Source organism: Lissotriton vulgaris, chromosome 9 (assembly GCF_964263255.1).
Source record: "Lissotriton vulgaris chromosome 9, aLisVul1.2, whole genome shotgun sequence".
NCBI lineage: Eukaryota > Metazoa > Chordata > Amphibia > Caudata > Salamandridae > Lissotriton > Lissotriton vulgaris.
In genome coordinates, this window is record NC_141697.1 from 357,203,180 (window position 1) to 357,224,860 (window position 21,681).

General features: G+C 46.4%; 1 protein-coding gene across 1 annotated transcript in view; it reads right to left on the minus strand.

Moving 5' to 3' along the window:
* LOC147690129 (alpha-1-antitrypsin-like) overlaps nt 1-21,681 on the minus strand; it is a 147,177-nt gene that overhangs the window by 120,046 nt on the left and 5,450 nt on the right. The gene's annotated exons all lie outside the window — the stretch shown is intronic.

Below are 21,681 nucleotides of genomic sequence, written 5' to 3' on the forward strand. Positions count from 1 at the left end.
AGGTACTCATAGATGAGTTTGTGGGCTTCATAGGAGTATGGTTGAATGCTGAGAGCTTGTGTTATGTCTGTCAATAAGGAACAGATTCACCAGAGAGAGGGCTCTTGGATGCCAATCTCATGGAGGCATCTGATGAGGATGTTGTATGAGAATGTGCTGAAGGGTACAGAGAGGTCTAAGAGGATGAGGATGGCCATATCTCCTCTGTCAGAATCATTCGGATGTCCTCAGTGGCAGTGATGAGTGTTATTTATGTAGTATAGTTGGTCCTGAAGCTAGACTGCATGGTGTCAAGGAGCTGGTGTTTGATGAGGTAGTCTGTGATGCATCTATTGATTAGCTTCATAAGGACTTTTCCTGGTTAAGATAGGAGGCAGATTGATCTGTAGTTGATGATTGAGGCTGTGTCTGTTGAGGTTTTTTTTAGGAGAGGCGAGACCGTGGCATGTTTCCAAGCATTCAGAAAGGTGGCTGAGATGATGGAGGCATTGAGGATGGAAGTAAGAGTTTCGCTGATGGGTTTGAGTACTTTGGTGAAGATTTGGTGGGGCAGTGTTCGGACGAAGCCTCATCGTGGAGGTCTTATTTATGGTGACAGTGGACCATGTGGTCCGGGTCAGTCCTTCTGCCATGATGGGGAGATGAGTAGTGAGTGCAATGGGTGGGGGTCGAATTTGCAGTATATGGATGTGATTTTGTTGCAGAATAATTCAGAGAGCTTGTTACAGAGGACTTTTGAGGTGGTGATGTTGTTGAACGCAGTTGCAGGAACAATTAACTCTTTAACAGTGGCAAATATTTCCTTGCTGCTCTTAGTGCCATTGTTCTGAAATGTATGTAAACATTCTTTGAAAAGTACTAGGAGTATCAAACACTAGCCATCTTGAAAGGGTGCCATTCTTTAAAGTTGCCCCCCTTGAGGGTTTTATACTCCAGATCAGAGCTGGGGTGATTAATGTAGCGTTTGCCAGCATTCAGTAAAGCTTTTCTTGAGGTGAAGAGTGTGAGCAGAATGCAGTTTGGCTGTGGGATGGATTTGCAGCAAAGATAATCATGAATGGTTGAAATAACCAGTGTCACGTTTTATGTTATACCTTGCTCAGAGGGCGCCAGAGAGCAGAACTAGAGAGACGGACCGCCGACCAGAGTGCAGCAGAGCGAAGCGGAGCGGGAGGCTCGCCGTCAACATCAAGACCAAAAGAACCCACGCCTGCCCGCCGGCCCACCGGGCCCCTGCAACGCGACCAGCAGGCAGTCCAAGTAGCGGTGCTAACCCGCCCCTGCAGCGACTACCAAACTGAGACCAGGTAGTCGGGTCTCAAGCACACGGAGCGGAGCAGGAGCGGAGCAGGAGCGGACCAGGAGGCTCAAAGGCAACTCCGCGACCAAAAGTGACCCCGCCTGTCTGCTGACTCGCTGGGCACCCGCAGCGCGATCTGAAGCGCAGCTGGCAGCTCAGGTGATGGTAGCGGCCCGCAGTCTGCCGACAGCACCCAAGGCGAGACCGAGCACTTGGGTCTCTATAGCGTGTACAGCTAAAGGCCAGCCGTCTACCAGCGGAGAGGAGGAGATCGGGGAACGGACTGAGGCGGACCGGAGTGGGAGGAGAGGACCTGAGACGGCGCTCCGAAGTGCCGGTGGTGCACCAGCACTGAAGTGCTTGAGGTGTTGGTGCGGAGCCCCAGGGAACTGGTGGACTCAGAGGAAAGAGACGGCTAGCTTGAGTGGAGGCCTCCGGCAGTGGGACGGTGAGAGGGGTGCCTGGATCTCGGGGAAGGGGTGGTGGTGATTTGAGCAGTCAGTGCTGCCATTCCCCGCCCCAGTGACCCACCCAAAGCGCCCTGCGCCTCCGAAGAGTGTCCACTCAGCCATTCGTCTTGCGCCTAGGGGGATTTTGGCGCCTCTTCACAGCCCACTATTCACCAAGTAACACGTGGGGTAGCCCAAAATAACTATCCCCCGGGAAGGCGGAACAACTACCGCCCCAGGATAAGGAAATGGCTTTCAAGAAATTGAGGTCGCGAACCATTTTTATGAAACGAATGGGAACTGAAAAAGCAATTAGGAAGTCATCCAATAAAGCGGTGAAAAGTGGAAGGATAACAAGGACTCCTGCAATAACTAATTATTTTTCCACACTTACCACCAAAGACCAAATAGAAGGTCAACCGCAAAAAGAAGGAATAAAACCTGAGTTGAAGGAGGGTGGAGAAGACATACCGGGAGTTTTACAGGACCAATCAGGTGAACAAAACCTAACAAACCCTGAATTTGATCTGAGGTAATAGAAATTTTCAGGTAGCTAATGTGTCCCCCACTCGCACCCTATCCATGCACCCATGTTCCTTGTATGTCATGTAACTTCTGTTCCGTACATGCTAGAAAGACGCAAATACATTTGCGTCCATCCTTAACATGTCAGCTATCCAGTCATGCAAAGAAATCCCGTTAATTAGGCTTCTAGGCATATGGTGCCAACGTCTTTACATGGTGCACTTTTGAATCTCGCACAAGATTTCTCCATGTTTCCTGGCCCAGTCGAGCTAGGCCCTTAAACGAGGCCCCTAGCCTCATCTCTCCTGTCTCCGAAAGCTGTATGCATCCCTGACCCCTGCCTTACTTCCTGCCAGCGAAGCGGTGCCCGGCTCGGCCTGGACTGCCTGCCAAATTCATATTTTGCCTACAGTTATCTGCTCAGCCTCCTCGAAAACACATTCCAGTCTAGTGAAATAGGTAAACATATTCCCGGCTGCAGAGCAAAGGGCCCGGCCTTCCTGTCCTCCTTGCAAGTGATTTACTGAACCCGTTACCATGGTAGGCCCATGGCTCCGCACGTTGCACCAAGACACGTATGCACGCACTAGCATTTAGTATTGAACGGCCTCTGCCCGAGAGACCTTTTACTTCAGACACTACATCTTCCAAACATGAGATACCAGATATGTTATAGGTACTGGTTGCCCTGACATTCCAGACACCAGTCTCCTCCACTAGTGCTAAAGTCAAAGCCCCCAGTTCTCCCCAGTTCCACGTCATGCTTAGTTGCGTGCGCATTCTGGTCATAGGTTTTTGCTGATCCTGCAACTTTCTCTATGCATCCACCCACATGTGACGTTTCTTATGACGTTTCTCTGACATGTCCAGTGCACGCCCATGTGTACGCCTTTTTACACGCCTCCTGTTACACACATGTGTTCTTATCTCTCTCTTTTCACCTGTTACGCCTACTGTATTGGTTTCAATTGTACCATTTGACTATGTATAATGTGTAATGCTAATAAAACGTTGAATGTCCCTTCCTGAACCTTAGAGGTGATGGAACATGATATACCATCCTCGAGGATTTTCCATTAAAGCCCGTATGACTCAGATTCCACGGACTCTGCCTCTCATTTGAATGAGCTGTCTTTTATTGATAATTATATGGAAAAATGATACGGTAAAATTAATTTACCACATAATTTGGCGCCCGAACAGGGACCCCCCTTCCTCACTCGCCGGCGAAGTCACGCAGGCTTTGACCCCTTCTACAGCCACGCGGGAAACCGTGCACGTTTGCGGGTTTTCCTGCTATCCTCCCTCGGGCCCACGGGGGAGACGGAGACTGCGGTCCGACGTCCAGACGAGGCGGTGAGGAATGCGGAGGATCCCGACCAGAGCCCTAGTCGAGAGAGCAAGGTCCGAGGTGTCCGGAGGCCCACCTGTTCCGAAGCGCATGTGTGGTAGCGTGATGCGTGGCAGTCAGATGTCGTAGCAGTCCAGTCCAGTCCAGTCCAGTTTCCGAGGCCTTCAGTTTCTTGCTTCCCGGTGAGTACCGTTGTTGGGAACGCATATAGACGGGTTCATTAATTTGTGCCCGGTCAAGACAGGTTTGGGTACACAGACCTGGTCCTGACGTGTTCACCTAGGTGAATACGGTCCGACGTGTCTCTTTATGGGACCGGTATTGTCTGTACTGTTTTAGCAGTGCATCTAGTTATTCAGTATTATCTCGAGATTTTCAGAATATGTGTTTTCTGTGTACTAGGTAATGCAGTCTGAAATGTTTTAATGTGTTTTTAATGTCGTGGGGTGAATGATTGTTTACTGTTCATTACTGTGTTTATTGTTTCACGTTCGAATCACTCCAATCATGCCACTGTTCTCGAAATTACGTCAGATAGGTACTAGGAAAGGTATACTCGAAGAAGCAGTTCCTCTCCCGCCTAGGGACACTCCAGGAAATTTTATGTACCACAAGCATGGCTTAGATGCCGTGCTGTATTTAGATATATGGGTGGACTATACCAAGGATCTGGAAGAGAAGTATAGATGGCCTGTCTCAGGGACATGGGATGCTGAATGCATCATGAGAGTAGAAGAAGCATTGTGGAAAAAGAAAGCCAGACAATCTCAGAAAGATGCCATAGAATTGTGGCGTAAAGAATCGCATAGAAGAACAGAGAAAGAATTCAGAAAAGCAGAGAAAAGTAGAGAAGAATCCGAAAAAGCTAGAGAGAAAGAGTTACTAGAAGAAGGGGAACAAGTCAGATTAGAACAATTAGACCGCCAAAGAAATGCACTCATTACAGGCATGTATCCAGTTCTTGCCGAGGGCCTGCCCAAGGCGACCCCGGAAGTACCCCGTAACTTGCCACCACCATTGGTTCCGACTAAACTCCGTCACAAACAGACCGCAGCAGACATTTTCCCTTCTTCCTATTTAGATGACGTAGCTCCAGCATATACCAATATACCGTACCACCCGTTAATAATGTACAGCAACCTGCTCCGTCTGTTCAAGCCACGACCCCTCCACGTCTCCAAGACTCGCTTCCCACGCATGTTGTCACTTCCCCTACTGCTGTCACTACTGCTACTGGCCCCCCTGCTACTGTTCCCCCTACTATTGGTCCTCTCAATCCTTTTGCGACAGCTGCAACCCAGAGTCCACCCCCATTACATATGCCTCTTATACCCGCCATGACCTCAACAGCTACAACACAGTCAGTTCATGCCCTCGCATCTGCCTCAGGAGGTGCCGTAGGAGGCCACCTCCGCACCCCGCCACAAGTGAAACGAATGACAATCAGAGAATTAGCATTGCAACGTACACCGAAAGCGGTTGCATACGAAAACCTTAGACAGTATATTACAGATTGTAGATATGATCCAGTACCTGGCAAGGAAGGAGACATGATGTTAGCCTCGTTACGTCTACGACGTGTTACAGATTATTTGATGCTATTACCAGAAATGACAAACCATCTAGACAATATATATCATTTTATTAGAACGGGGGAGAGACCAGAATGTATTCGTGAGGCCATGGCATATCAAAAGACTGAGACACAACGTTTTATTTTACGATTCTTGATTAATTGTTTGATAAGGGAACAAGACCGGCCAGGTACTGTCAAAGAAGAGATGGATGCACTGATAAAATGGAGTCAGAATATTGCAGATTGTAAACATGATAAACAGAATTGTATAGATGCCATGTCCAGGAAGATCCGTAAAGAAATAGTAACAATGCATGACAGACAGAAGGCAGAAAAGGAAGCCGAGTCAGACAAGAATGAATCCTCAGAGGAGGAAGAAATAGAGAATCAAGTAGAAAATCAAGGTACAATGGCGTATGTAGGTAGAGTGAAGCTCCCTAAACAGTATTCTTTTGACAGACCTTTTGACAGACCCATTCGTCTAGAAAACAAGAAACGTTTCCTTTCCCCCATACCAGAGCAATGTTCTCTTGAACATGTATTTCAAGATACTGATAAAATACTGAAAGAAAGAATAGGTTATCATGAACTTAGTACCATGCGTGATCAGGAACTAGCACGGTCAGCAGTCCAATGGGCTGGGAATGACAGTATATATAAAGATGATTCAGTAGCACAAACGTTTTTGAGCCTTACTCCAGAAGAACAGCGACTAGCTGGTGTATACATGATCCAACATCTCATTACACTATATGAAAATCAGCACTCCGATCCAGGTCCATTGTATAATATATTGCAAGACTTACTTCTGAGAAGATGGAGAGGCCTAGGTACCGATTTAATTAATACCATTCTAGAACAGCGTCACAAATACAGAACTTTCCTGACTCCACATTTTGTTTCTGTTCCACCCCCAGTAAGACAGCCATATCACCTAGACAGACAGAATCCCTTACGAGAAGTTCATCCCGTCCAGACTACAGGGGGTACGCTTCAACGCGTATTCGTATACACTCCATTGACCAAAATGGAATTATTGGAAATGAAGAAAATAGTACCTTGTCACGATAAAGATCCTGCAGGGTTCCACCGTGAATTAAAAGACATGTTACTGATGGGAGATTACACGTATTCCGACATTCTTAAAATGTTAAAAGTATTGTTGCCAGCAGGGATTTACGAAAAACTGAAAGAAAAAGAATGGGAGGTGGGAGATAAAAAGATTATCTGGACTGAATTAGAAGACGAGGAAAAGACACGTATCCCAGGTTTAGGTCTTGGGGACAAAACTAAAGCATTACCAGGATTATTAGTACAGGTTTTGCCTAGATTATTGACAGTTAAAAAGGAAGACTGGGATGCAATCTCAGCCTGCAAACAGAAACAAGACGAAGACACTAGTGATTTTTACTCCTGATTCGAGAAATGTTTTATTATTAATAGTGGCCTGAAAACAAGTAGCGAACCATATCCACATCTTTTTGTGACCAAATTAGTCGAGAATTCCTTACCCCAAGTTAAAAACAGAGTATTGAAAGTCGAAAGCACATGGCAAGCTAATACGCCTTCCCAAATGTTACAGATGTTACAGTACCACCAGAACAGAATTAGAGAGGAACACGATCATGAACAGAGACGTATGAAAGACACGAAAATGAAAGTACTAGTTGCCCAGTCCGTTCCAGCAGATGGTCAGAAGAGGGGTAACACGCAGAACACACAGACTAGTCATTCTGCAGCTCCTGTTAAAGGGAATTGCAATTATTGCAAACAGCCAGGTCACTTCATAAATGAATGTGCCGTTCTCAGACACAATATCGCTACAGGCAAAACGAAAGAAAGACCACGTCCGCCTAGACCAGAACACGTTCCACAAAATATTCCACAGAATACGCAACCTCCACAGAATACACAGCAACAGACAATGAAAGCTCTAGGAGCTGTTATATGTTGTTCTCCGGAAGGAGTGAGATTATTTTTACGTGACTTTAAGGGTCATTATGTGTTGAGAGATTTTGATGCAAGATTGAAAAATGTTCCGCAGCATTTATGGGCACAAGGTCCAACTGATGTAGGTTGTATGCACATTACTCCCTATCGTGTCACACTCAAGCAAGGTGTTGTACTGCCCCGAATCCGACAATACAAATTGCCCCCCGAGGCTGTAGCAGCCTTACTGAAAATTATTGACGAACTCATTGCCCAAGGAGTAGTTGTAGAAACTGTCTCCAATGTATGTAATTCTCCAATCATTCCGATTCTTAAACGAACTGACCCAAATGCACCTCCAGTCTACCCACTGGTGATCGATCTTCGAGAACTCAATAAATGCATAGTACCACAGTGTTGGAAATGGGGGTTGCCCAAGTCTCAAAGGGGGTAGCATGGCATCAAGCGGGCAGGCCAAACTTGGAGGACATGTGAAGCACTCACGCAGTACCCTCAGTCAACACACCAGGCACACTACAAAAGAGGCAGGACACCAATCTGAGTTGGAAAATTAAACAGTTTAGTATCTCCAACCTGCAAGGCAAAAATGCATTAACAGTGTCATCATAACATGGCGCCAACTGGCACCAGAGCCAAGTACTTCAGGGGGGGATTATTTACATGGGACCAAAAAGGGATTGAGTCCATAGTCCATAGCTATAAGGAAAAAGGATGGTTAATCAAACATTAGACCTGGGGCCAATCTGGCGGGGCCAACTCAGACTCTCATCCTTAGGGGGTTGGCTGGAAATGTAAGATACAACATTATGCATAAATACACCTCATGTATTATAACGCCAATCCCCACCCCTGTAAAGGAAACTTCAGGGCATCACAGAAAATCCCAACATACAGGAACACCTGCAATAAATCAGATTAGGGATATCAAACATCAGTCGGAAGCATTAATATGCATTAGCATCAGTAACCTCCTATCACTCCAACACGACCCCTGTAAGGGAAACATCAGGGCATCATGGCACAGAATAGACAGGAGCACCTGTAACAATTCAGCAAGGCTTGCTCCTTAACAGGGGATGGGAATAGGGGCCTGGAACAACATGTCAGGCCAACCTCTGGGCTCACCTGCAATAAAGGGCACCACCCGGTCTACTCCATCATCCCTGTGGGTTTATCACAACAGCCCAAATACATTTAAAATTCGGCACACACCTGCAAAAGAAAAAGTCACCTTCACCTGCCCGGGGGCACAAAAGCCTTAACTATAAAACCACCTAGGCAGTACATAACGGTAGTATCAATCATAAGCAGGGGCGCAATAACCTAAGCACCCAGCATTGACATAAGGTGTGGCCGTGTCTCAGGGGGGGCATCGATAATTCCCTGGGGGACCCTATGGGCTAGTTATCGGCCTCCTCCTACTGGCACAGTCTACTGGGGCCACAGACTCCAGCGGGGCCCAACGTTGCAGGTACCCACTGCCAGACGGGGCACCTGATAAGGTAACTCAGTCCCCGGGGGCGGGCACCGGCAATGTACCCCGTTGCCCCCCTCCCTCCACCAACTTAAGACAGGCCCACACTCACCGGCAGTCCAGGGACTCCTTGGCGGTAGGGGCAGGCACCGACAATGTGCCTCGAGGCCCCTGCCGCACAGCGTTTAACTCACGGGGCTTCCCCGACCAACCGGGAGCCTCGCGGGTCCTGCAGCACCCTCACATCAGGGTGGAAGGAAGGAGGGGTTTGCGCTTCCTCGAGCGCCCCTCCCAGCGGTATCTTTCGGCTTCTCCCGGGCCCTTCTTCCTCACAGGGGCCCGGGGTTTTCAAACGGCGTCGGCGGGGCCACCGGGGACGGCGCAGGGACCTGGCCCGCGAGGGGGAAGCCTGCCTGGCTTTCCTCCCTCCTCCTTCGGGTCGCTTCTTCCGTGTCGGCGGGCTGGCACCGACAGTGTGCCCTGGCCCCGCCTTCTCCACTGGCCCCTCACTCTGGGGCTCGGACCGGCGGGGTGGCCTCCCGCGACGGTCGCTTCTCTCGGGGCTCTGACTCGACTCCTTCCTGCCTTCCCGGCCGCCCGGACCAACGACCAATCCCTGCGCGGCGTTGGCGGGGGCGGGCCAATGACGCGGCCGGACGCCCCCGTCACATGGGCAGGTCGAGGCTGGCTTCTCGGGCCCAGCGCGGCCCTTTCTCTACTCCGGCGGCCCTCTCCTCACATCGGGGGCCGCCGCAACGCTGCACACCCCAGCAAGGGGGGGGTCTCCTCACGGCGGCGGCAGATTCCGGCGCTACCACGCAGCGCGTGGCGAGGACAAGGGGTAGGCTCCCTTTTTCAATTAATTATTTATATAGCAGACAGCGCGATGACGCGAGGGTAGGCTCCTCCCAGTATGATTCCCCTCAGGAGAATAGCGCTATTTACAGCGCACTGCTCCTTGCCACAGTCTCCTCCGGAAGCAGCGTTTTCCACCACGCACTACTCCTCAGACCAGAGCGCTATTCACAGCGCACTGCTCCTTGCGCACACACGGCAGTTCTGGGGCAGATTAGCGCTTCCAGATTATAGCGCTTCCTAGGGGGAACACAGCAGGCCCTCAGAACGCGTTTTTCTTCCCACAGCACTATTTCTCCTCACAATCTTCTCAGCACTATGGCGCTATTCACAACGCACTGCTTGTTCAGCAGTCCAGGGGCAGGTTGACTGAGGCAGATTAGTGAGGCACAGTTCCTCGGGGGCACTATCCTCCCCGGGCAGCTCCTCCCGGTCCAGCGCTTCCACAGGGGCCGCAACTTCCCAGTTCAGCACTTAAGGCAATGCAGCAGCAGCACTTCCCAAGGGGGCCACAGCTTCCTGGGGGCACCAACCTCCCCAAACAGCGTCTGACAGGCGCTCCTCACGGAGGGGGGGCGAATAGTTCCACAGCCAGCCCCAGGGGCACACTCCTCACCTCCTGGGGGGTTCAAGCCCACAGCATTCCTCCTCATGTGGGCACCTCTTTCCTTCAGCGCTGGCGTAGTTCAAGGTCCCACGGCGTCAGGGACCTATGAAGAGTCCTCCCTTGTCAGGGGTCCATGGGGACAGCAGCGGGGGGGTTTATAGGGGTGCAGGGCCCAGCTCACAGGCCCATGTGGCGGTAGCACCTCACAGCAGGTCCCCCTCCCTTCCTTGTCCCTGCGCTGACTAACTCTCTGGTGACACTTCCCCCTATTTATACCCTCCTCCCAGGCAGTGCCAGGACCTTCTAGAATGTTGGCACATCTAGCCTATACTGGTTCTAGGGGAGGGGGTGAGCACCCTGGGTGCCAGGCTTTCCCTCCAAAAGCTAGGGGTAGCTGGGTAATATTAACTAGACCGCTAACCCATGTCAGTCCAGTGGCAAAACCCATGGCCATGGCATCCATTTTAAAAGCAATACATTTCAGTCAGGTGCAGTTTAAAAATGGGGGTTTTTACAAGTGCTCACAATATGTCAGGTAATTACATTTTTCAAAAGGGGTCTCACACCACTCATGGCCTATACAGGTTTAATCCCATGGGGGAGACAATCCAGATAAGGGGGTCAAAAGCGAAAAATTTTGGGGGAAAAAGGCCAAGTCCAACACACAGTACCCGGTGGTCCCAGATATTTCATCACTATTGACTGCCATTGATTCCGAAGCTGCGTTCTTTACTGTAATCGATCTTAAGAACATCTTCTTTAGCGTCCCCATTCATCCCGAAAGCCAATACCTTTTCGGGTTCTGTTTAAATGGCCGAAGCTTCAAATTTGCACGTGCACCTCAAGGGTTCACGGAAAGTCCTAGTATTTACAGCCAAGCACTGAAACGACAACTAGACAGTATTCACATGCCTACTGACACTGCTCTACTGCAATATGTTGATGATCTATTGATCACGGCACGGACCAAACGTGACTGCGAGCGCGCGTCACTGACAGTCTTGTATTTTCTGGCCGAAAAGGGGCATAAAGTATCCCCTTCGAAGCTCCAATTCTGTGCCCAGCAAGTGGTATACCTTGGACACTTGCTGTCCAAGAGGGGTAGACAGTTGACACCAGATCGTATCCAGTTAATTGCACATCTGCCACAACCCAAGACACAAAAGGAAGTACGGGCCTTCATTGACCTCACTTCGTACTGCAGACAATGGATTCCCCAGTATGCATTTCTAGCCAAGCCACTCATACAGTTGACAACACAGGAGGCAGCGACTTCGACTCTCCTCCCTTGGACCCAGGAACATACACAAGCTTTTAATGACTTGAAGAAAGCTTTATGTCAAGCACCAGTTTTAGCGACGCCATGTTACAGCAAACCTTTTACACTTTTTGTCACAGAACGCGATGGCACAGCATTATCTGTTCTCACACAAGATCAAGCAGGACACCATAAGCCTTGTGCTTATTTTTCTAGTACATCGGATCCAGTAGCCCAGGCTCTGCCTGCGTGCCTAAAATCAGTTGCAGCAACAGCTCTAGCAATCAGACAAAGCGATTCAAAAGTTTAGGACATCCCTTGACAGTACAGGTTCCACACTCCGTGGAAGTTCTTCCGAACCGTACCCAGACTCAACACTTGACCATAGCACGACTGACAGGTTATGAACTGACACTGTTCCAGCCACACATAGAAATCAGACGCTGCAACATACTCAACCCTGCCACATTGTTACCCTCGAGTACAATTGATCCAGCACCACATGACTGTGTAGAAGTCATTAATACAGTGACAAAGCCCCGACAAGACTTGACAGACATTGCATTGACCGACCCAGACCTGACACTTTACGTGGATGGTTCATGTATGAGAACAAGCACAGGAGAATTAGTGGCCGCATATGCAGTGACCACTGAAACTGAAGTCATAGAAACACACCGTATTGACACACTATCTGCTCAAGCTGCAGAGCTTATTGCTCTGACCCAAGCCTGTATACTAGCCAAGAACAAGAAAGTAAACATATACACAGATTCACAGTATGCATTCGGAGTCGTACACGACTTCGGTGTTCTTTGGGAAGAGAGAGGTTTTTTAACTTCTCACTGTACCAAGATCCAACATGGTCCCCTCATTCAAGCTCTGTTAGAAGCAATACACTTGCCTACAGCCATAGCCATTATGAAGTGCAAAGCACATACTAAAGTCACTGACACTATTTCCCAGGGTAACGACCTGGCAGATCGAACAGCCAAACTTACAGCTCAGACAGACATTCCGACTGACATGACAAAGACTGAAGTACCTACACTGACACATTGCCTGACAGTTAAGGATCCCACTCTAGACGTACTCGACATACAGACACATGCAACCCCAGATGAAATCAAGAAATGGACTGAACAAGGAGGGATCCAGACAGATCAGGGATGGATGACGAAGGGAAGAGCCACCTGGTTCCTCCCCGACTCTATGGTTCAAATCATCATTAACACAGCACATAGTCCAGCACACTTAGGAGAGAAAGCCATGTTAGACAGTTTACAGAATCTCTGGTTCAACAAACATTTACGAGCAGCAGCGAAACAGAAAGTGCGTACCTGCATGATCTGTTGTCAGTTCAATCCAGGAAAAGGTGTCCCTGTGGAACAAGGTGGATTTCATCCTCCTGACCATCCTTTTGAAGTCCTCCAGATGGATTATATCCAGATGGACAGATGCCGAGGATTCAAGTATGTCCTCGTAGTTGTATGTGCTCTTTCCCGATGGACAGAAGCATATCCAGTCCCCGATTACACTGCTGTAACCACTGCCAAACAGCTGGTACGTGAGTTTTTCCCACGATATGGTTTGCCCCGTGTCGTGTACTCTGATAATGGACAGCCATTCTCGTCCGAGCTTATGAAACAGGTATCACTCCTGTTAGGTTACCAGTGGAAGTTCCACTGCGTCCGACATCCCGAAGCCGCAGGTCTCGTAGAGAGACATAATCAAACCCTGAAAACACGCCTAGCAAAAGTTTGTGCAGAGAAAGGTGTAGATTGGATAGTTGCCTTGCCAGTTGCACTCTTTTACATGCGAATGGTAGCCCATTCTAGAACAGGATTGTCTCCGTACGAAGTTATTTTTGGTCGTCCCCCGAACATGTGGGGTACGCCTATGCCCAGACGCATAACTGTTGTTGATAGTACTATGCTGACAGATTACTTGGCTTCCTTGATGTCTGCACTACAATCTTGTTGTTCACAGGTCGCGGCTGCCTTTCCAGACAACACCCAAGTGAAGCCGCATGAAGTCATCCCTGGCGATTATGTCTTTGTCAGGAACTTTGATAGGAAAAGTCCGCTGGAACCCAGATGGAAACAGCCAAAATTGGTGTTGATGTCCACGAGAACTGCAGTCAAGCTGGAAGGACGCAAGGGTTGGCTGCACTCGAGCCACGTTAAAAAATCTCACGGACTGTGTCCAGAAATTCCGATTAAGGACTGCCCACTTTCAGAGACTGACTCTAAACTCCCCCTGCTAGAGAAAACTCCCCAAGAGGAGTATCGTTCAAAATTGAGGTCTACTAAGTCAGACAGCGTTTAATTGTTTAAGTCCCCCTCGGGTGAAGCGGTTAGACAGGCTTCTGACATGAATAAGATAGACCCAAGTAGTCAGAGAGATAGGCGTAGTGAAAAGAGAAAAAAGTACTGTAAAGTTTTGCACAGCAGATGCATCATCGCATTCATTTCTATGTTTCTTCTGAGTCTTACGATTATATGCATAAGTCTAATGTTACACGTTTTCTTTCCTCTTGATTCACATGTACATGCTTCCTCTCATGACACTATAGAGCATACTTTTAGTGACCTGCCTCCCCATGAATTGTCCTATCGTTTAGCCATGCGCAACAATACATTCATTCGTATGTTACACCATTCTCACCAGACCAGCAATGCCACCAATTGCTGGGTATGTGGCCGACTCCCTCCCTATCAGAAATACAAGGGAGCTCTGCCCCTCTTTCCTTATCCGTTCACACATAATGGTTCGTGTGGTGCATGGTTTACTTTAATGTCTTCCCTAGATAGTAAGTCCAAGGTTTCTCAAGGCAATTGGATATGGGGGAACCTGAATACAGTCATGAATAAGATATGTTTCCCAGACCAAGAAGGTCTTCCCCAAAGGACAGGGACCGATCTAGAAAATGAAGTGTATGGATTAGGTAATTTTACACTTAACCTCATGATCCTGAATGTGCAGTCTGAGACTAATTCGGACTTGCCGTTTATTACAGTTTTGCCAGTGAAAGGTGAATTATGCGTCAGAAAGAATGGTTCAGTACATCTAGGACACAGTGATTGTAATACTGTTGTCGAATTCAGTGATAAAGGAAAGTCTACTTTCAAAGCTTCCCGCCATTCTTATTTTATATGTGGTCAGACAGCCTATGTACGTCTGCTATTGGATTGGGATGGGACGTGCTATATTGCGTTCCTATTGCCACCTGTTTTCCTGGCCCCGCCTGATTATCACAGAAATCCACACCTTGTACATATAAGACATAGAAGGGAGATCAAGACCCCGATTGTCGACCAGACTGAAACAACATGGGAGCAATATACAGATTTCAATAAAGGATTCTTTTTCTTTGTAGGTCCTGTCCAGAATAGTAAATTGATACGCAAATTAACTAGAACTTTAGAAGCAGTAGTGAACGAGACTACTTCTGCCTTAGGTAACTTGACCGAGGAACAGTCTGCTATGAGACTTGTTGTTCTTCAAAATCGCCTTGTCCTTGACGTCATCCTGGCAGATAGGGGCGGGGCTTGTAGAGTCATCGGATCCAGTTGTTGCGTGTTTATTCCTAATAACGCGCCATCCGTGTATAAGGCCATAACTCGGCTTCATGAAATAGCTCACCTGATACACCAGAATCCAGGCTCCTGGACTTGGTCCGGTTGGTTCTAGAGTGTAATATCCGCCTGGGGATGGAAATTGTTATCATTCCTAGGAGTAATATTGGTCATAGTATTCAGTTGTTGTCTCAGTCTGCAATGTGGGCCAGCGATTTGCGGCTTGTGCGCCACAGCTTGTATTCCCCGTCCAAGTACACGTTCCCGTTCCCGAATAAAGTAAGAAGAACAAATGATGCTTTACGAACAGATAGATGGTCTCATGAATATAGATATATCCTAAAGGGTGTAGTAGGGTCCAAGGAGGGAATGAGGTAATAGAAATTTTCAGGTAGCTAATGTGTCCCCCACTCGCACCCTATCCATGCACCCATGTTCCTTTTATGTCGTGTAACTTCTGTTCCGTACATGCTAGAAAGACGCAAATACATTTGCGTCCATCCTTAACATGTCAGCTATCCAGTCATGCAAAGAAATCCCGTTAATTAGGCTTCTAGGCATATGGTGCCAATGTCTTTACATGGTGCACTTTTGAATCTCGCACACGTTTTCCCCATGTTTCCTGGCCCAGTCGAGCTAGGCCCTTAAACGAGGCCCCGAGCCTCATCTCTCCTGTCTCCGAAAGCTGTATGCATCCCTGACCCCTGCCTTACTTCCTGCCAGCAAAGCGGTGCCCGGCTCGGCCTGGACTGCCTGCCAAATTCATATTTTGCCTACAGTTATCTGCTCAGCCTCCTCGAAAACACATTCCAGTCTAGTGAAATAGGTAAACATATTCCCGGCTGCAGAGCAAAGGGCCCGGCCTTCCTGTCCTCCTTGCAAGTGATTTACTGAACCCGTTACCATGGTAGGCCCATGGCTCCGCACGTTGCACCAAGACACGTATGCACGCACTAGCATTTAGTATTGAACGGCCTCTGCCCGAGAGACCTTTTACTTCAGACACTACATCTTCCAAACATGAGATACCAGATATGTTATAGGTACAGGTTGCCCTGACATTCCAGACACCAGTCTCCTCCACTAGTGCTAAAGTCAAAGCCCCCAGTTCTCCCCAGTTCCACGTCATGCTTAGTTGCGCGCGCATTCAGGTCATAGGTTTTTGCTGATCCTGCAACTTTCTCTATGCATCCACCCACATGTGACGTTTCTTATGACGTTTCTCTGACATGTCCAGTGCACGCCCATGTGTACGCCTTTTTACACGCCTCCTGTTACGCACATGTGTTCTTATCTCTCTCTTTTCACCTGTTACGCCTACTGTATTGGTTTCAATTGTACCATTTTACTATATATAATGTGTAATGCTAATAAAACGTTGAATGTCCCTTCCTGAACCTTAGAGGTGATGGAACATGATATCCAATCCTCGAGGATTTTCCATTAAAGCCCGTATGACTCAGATTCCACGGACTCTGCCTCACATTTGAATGAGCTGTCTTTTATTGATAATTATATGGAAAAATGATACGGTAAAATTAATTTACCACAGATCCAGAACAAAAAAACAGTCCATCAGTAATAGAGGAATCCCCCCTGGAATCAGACTTATCTGGCCTAATTACCCCGAGTCTATTGAACGTCCAACGCAGTACTGATTGTAACAAGTTATGTCCAGAAACAATTGTCAAGGAGGACGATAAGAAGCTCGAACCGCATTTAAGGCCAGAGGAGATACTTACTAGTACACTACAAAAATCCCCGGATCGAGAAGTTGATCTCGAACACTCACCAGACCTTTACATGTTTAAATCTTCCAGTTTAACTAATGACAACACTCCTGTGTCTAAATCACTTCTTACCTTGCAAGAAATTTTAGAGTCTATCCTCTCATTCTTAGGCCATATTCTGGAGAATTCAGACCAAACTCTTGATGTCCAAATAGGAATACTAAAATTCCTAGTAGAAGAAAAAAGAAAAAAAGACCACACCGAGTCAACAAAAATACAAGAAACACCAGTAAACACTCAAGAGGCAACAAGTAATAACAATATCATCAACACGCTGCAAGTCCAGGGAAAAAGCGACATCGGTACTCAAACGAAAGGAACATCATATAAGGGATCTCAGAATAACCACCAGGAACCAACTATATATTCTCTAAAGAAATTCTTCAGAGAAGATACAATTAACGCCTACAACCAATATCCTATTTTCACAAACATCAAAAATAAACCAACAACGTCCAATTCGGTGACTGATCAGGGAAAGAAGGCTAGCATCACCCTCGACAGCGAACAAGCGAGGGACATACAAAAAATCAAGAAGAACCAAGAAGGAGCTGGGAAAAAAAGAGGAAAGCCGCAACGAAGAATCAAAAAGAAGAAAGCGCGTAGGCTCAAATTCCAGAAAGCAAAATCTCCCCTGCATCCCAGCACGAGCATGAAGAAAGTACCAAAACACCGACTCCCACAAAGGGAATAAATCGAAACGTGGCAGCAAATGCAGACAATAAAATTCCTCAAAAAAACACCACTTTAAATCCAAGAGCCGAAGAATTTTACCTTGATCCAACAACTACAGGGTCAAGGGAGCGCTTCAAAGGGCTAGAAGACCACGACAAAAAAGCCCCATCCGGGGAAGAAACATCGTCAAAACACTTACAAATAATAGAGCTTTCTCCCACAGATAGTGCCCCACTAAATCGAGGTAGAATAGTCAACCTTCTCCAACGCATTACTCCGTTACAAACCTTAACAAGAAAAGAGATCGATTTAGTAATATTCCCAGATAAAGAAAATACCAAAACAGCGGTGGTAGTATTTTGGTCACCGGTGTTACCAGGGATCATCCTAAGAGAACAGGAGACCTTACATAAATGTGGCTATGATTTGATCCCAACACAAGAAACCACAGCCAACAATCTAAAAAATGGTTCAAAGGACCCTTATGGGAAAACTCTCATATTCAAAACAAAACTACCTATAGTACAGAAGACTCAGCAACAAACTTAAATTCAAATCAAAATCTAAGGATTTCAGTAAAGAATGGAGAAAGAGAAGTTTGGAGCCATGATGCAGAAGCAAAGGAAGCAGCAAAAACTCTCCAGTCATGGTCATGGATTTATGAGTCACTGAACGGTTGGAAAAATGCGAAGTATACGACTCAATCCTTTTAGCAACGGCCTTTCGATAACATCTTGGAACATGGCAGGGAAAACTACAGATAAAATGACAGAAGCCACAAAAAATCGACCGGACATATTGGCATTACAGGAAACCTGGTCAACAAAAACTTTTAACCAGGACGGATATTTTGTTTATGATACCCCTGCGCAGGAAGCCAAACGAGGACACGCTAAGGGAGGGATAGCTATCCTATTAATGGAAGAGTATCTCTGGGCTCAAGAGATTGTTGACACCAATTCTAAGCAATTCCAGTGTATAAAGATCAGGTTGGAGACTCACCCTTCAGACCCTCATAAAGGTCTATTACTATTCAATGTATATGTCCCTCCTGGACCAAAGAATGATGTCCAATTTGAGGAAACCTTTGATGCCATACAGCAAATAATCGAAGCTCAATCTTATCTGCCATATCTGATCATGGGTGATTTCAATGGTAAAATATCAAACACCGAAATCTCCAACTGGGCGAACTGGTACAAAGATGAAGCTCTAGATGTACCGGTGCCGACATTCCCGACTAGAAGCAGGGCTGACAAAAGGGGGAAAAATGCTATTAGCGTCACTTCCAATATTAAATGGAATTATATTGAACGGGAACGTGGAAGGTGACATCCCTGCATCCCACACAAGACGGGGAAATAGTACCCTTTCAATCCTTGATTACATGATCTGCAGCTTGGAGTCGTTTGAGTCCGCTTCACATCTTCGCACCTACTTTACTGAAGAGAGTGACCACGCAATCCTGCTATTACATACACAATGGAAAATAAGCACCTGCTCACCTAGTCAAATCATGTATAAACATAGTACAGTAGAGGCAAAAATAAACCAAAGGCGGATCTATTGGAACTCAACCATGTTAGATAAAATAACCACCTTAATCGACACAAACCATCTTCTATCCATAGAATACTCCGCTGACTTAATAACAAATTTTGAATCCATTATCGAGAAACTAAAGCAAGTCTTTCAAAATAAATTGCAACAAGCCGCACCAGTAAAGAATAAAAACAAAAATAAAACCTCGAATTCATCTACCGCAAAAAGACTAAACAAACTAATTAGAGCACAATACGTGGACCGTTCAATCTCAAGACAGGCAGAAACAAACTGAAAAATCAACTCAAGCGAGAAAAGTGTTGATTAAAAAGAATAAAGCAGGACAAAAACTGGGTCGACCTACAAATTGCGGCAAAACAGCGCAACCAACGATCTTACTGATCATTAATCGCAAAGGAAACCGGAACAAAAAAGGCACTGCACCCCATCCCAGTCCCACCTCAAGAATGGGAAACCTACCTGACAGCTCTGTACAGAGCAAACACGAGTAATGAAGAGGCTGAAAACACTGGGAATAATAGCGAAGGAAATGACGTCCCGCTCGGAACCGCCTCCCCGTTCTCAATAGAAATGCACATCCAAAATGCGAGATACACAGGAGCCTCCGGCCCAGACCAATTACCAATCAAGGTCTTACAGGCAGACCCTAAGGGTTGGAGTAAGATGCTCTCCCCCCTTTTTAACTTCATCTTCAAAACAGGACTAGTGCCAAAATCCTGGAAGGGGAGTATCATAATACCGATCTTTAAAAAAGATTCAAGACATCAGGCTGGTAACTACCGCCAAATAGCATTACAAGATGCCACGGGGAAAATCTTCGCCGCTGAAGTATTGGACCAACTCAAAAATTGGGCATTTTCTCAGGATCTAATCCCCTTATATCAGGCTGGCTTCAGGCCAAAGCACTCGGTTATCGATAACATCGCGATATTACAAACAATCCTCGACAAATACGTTGTAGGAAAATCCCAACCGGTATACGCAGCATTCATCGATTTTTCAACTGCATTTGACCGAGTAGACAGATCATCTCTTTGGAAAAAAATGAGGAAGCTAAGAATCCCTGAACAATTATTACACATCATAATTACACTACATATGCACACGTGGTGTCAAGTGCAAATGGAGTGTGAAAAGGGCCTGACCAACATAATTCCAACAGCAAATGGACTCAAGCAGGGGTGTCTTCTAGCCCCCTTGTTATTCTCACTATATCTTAGTGATTTGCCTCACCACCTGCAACAAGTGCAAAGTCTGCCTCCAAAGATCGCAGCCCAAAACGTTCACGCCCTCTTATATGCAGACGATATTGTAGTGTTAGATCTTATGCCCTTTGGTCTGCAAAGACTTCTAGACACTCTGAATAAATACACTCAGGAAAACTTCCTAATCCCGAATCTCACTAAAACAAAAATAGTTTCCTTCTCAGGAAGAAAAAGAAGTACCAAATTCTGTTGGAGACTCGGCGCTGGAACAATAGAAGAGACTGAGGAATACACCTACTTGGGCAGGATTTTCACTAAGACATTAAAAAACAATTCACAGGTTAATAACCTGACTAGGAAATCCTAGGTGCATGCCGGAGCCCTTCAAAGACTATACGCGGCTTCAGGTAACAGACATTTTTCATCCCTTCTCAAAGTATACAGTACAAAGATACCTCCAGTCTTATCATTTGCTTTGGAATATATTCCAATAAAAGAGTGGTCATTCCTGGACCAAAAAGAAAGGAAGATACTGAGGAAAATGCTAAAGGTATCACAATCCACTCCAGTGCAAGCTCTTCGCCTCGAATTCTCAATCACGAGTTCCTATTCAAGAGCCATCGCAAACTTCATCAGGTGGGCATATAACCTGCTGCACGCAAAGGATGGAACCCTCCGTTCACTACTTAAAGCCGAGACCTTCGACTGTGATGCTTCAAAACAAGTATTCTTCAGCAATATGTCCACTGCATTCAAACTAGCCGAGATCAACGTTAACCTGTTGCTTACGTGGACTCCATCACAACTGAAACTCTTTTTAAAATGTTTTACCCCCAGACTCAGTTATGATCTTGATTTTTCACACTGCGCCAAATTGACTCTGTATAAAAGCTTTGCAGAAACAATTGCACCTAAGCAAGTGCAACAATACATAGACTTTAATCTTTCGCATGGCGCTAGGAGATCAATCATCCTGTTACGGCTTGGCATTTTACCAGTGCTAACTATAACATCAAGATGGCACCTAAATGGATTTTCATTATGTAACCTCTGTTACGGAGGAGAGCAGGATATAGAACATCTTTTATTCACATGCCCTAACCCAAAAGTAGTGGCAGCTAGGACAAAACATCTGTATCCTATATACATTAACTGCCGTATCACTACCGTAAAGGACTTGATCACAGTATGTAAATTTCCCCCCCAATGAATTAGTTTGTTATAACTTTTATACATTTTTAAAACCTTTTTTAGCTTTGTATTAAAATGAAATTCTGAAAGTATTTGTAACTGAATTTTACCGTACAAAATTTGTGGTCCTCAGTAGAGTACCAAAACAAATAAAATACAACTTAAAAAACTTGAGATAATCTGCCATTCACCTGTCATTATTTAACCATCTGTATTCCTATGCATGTTGTCAAATGTTATTGCAAGCATCTTTGCAATGTGACAAGCGAATGTCAAATATCATAGGCAGGCCTTTTTATATTTTGAAAAAGACAATGTTAAAGGCGGTAGGAAG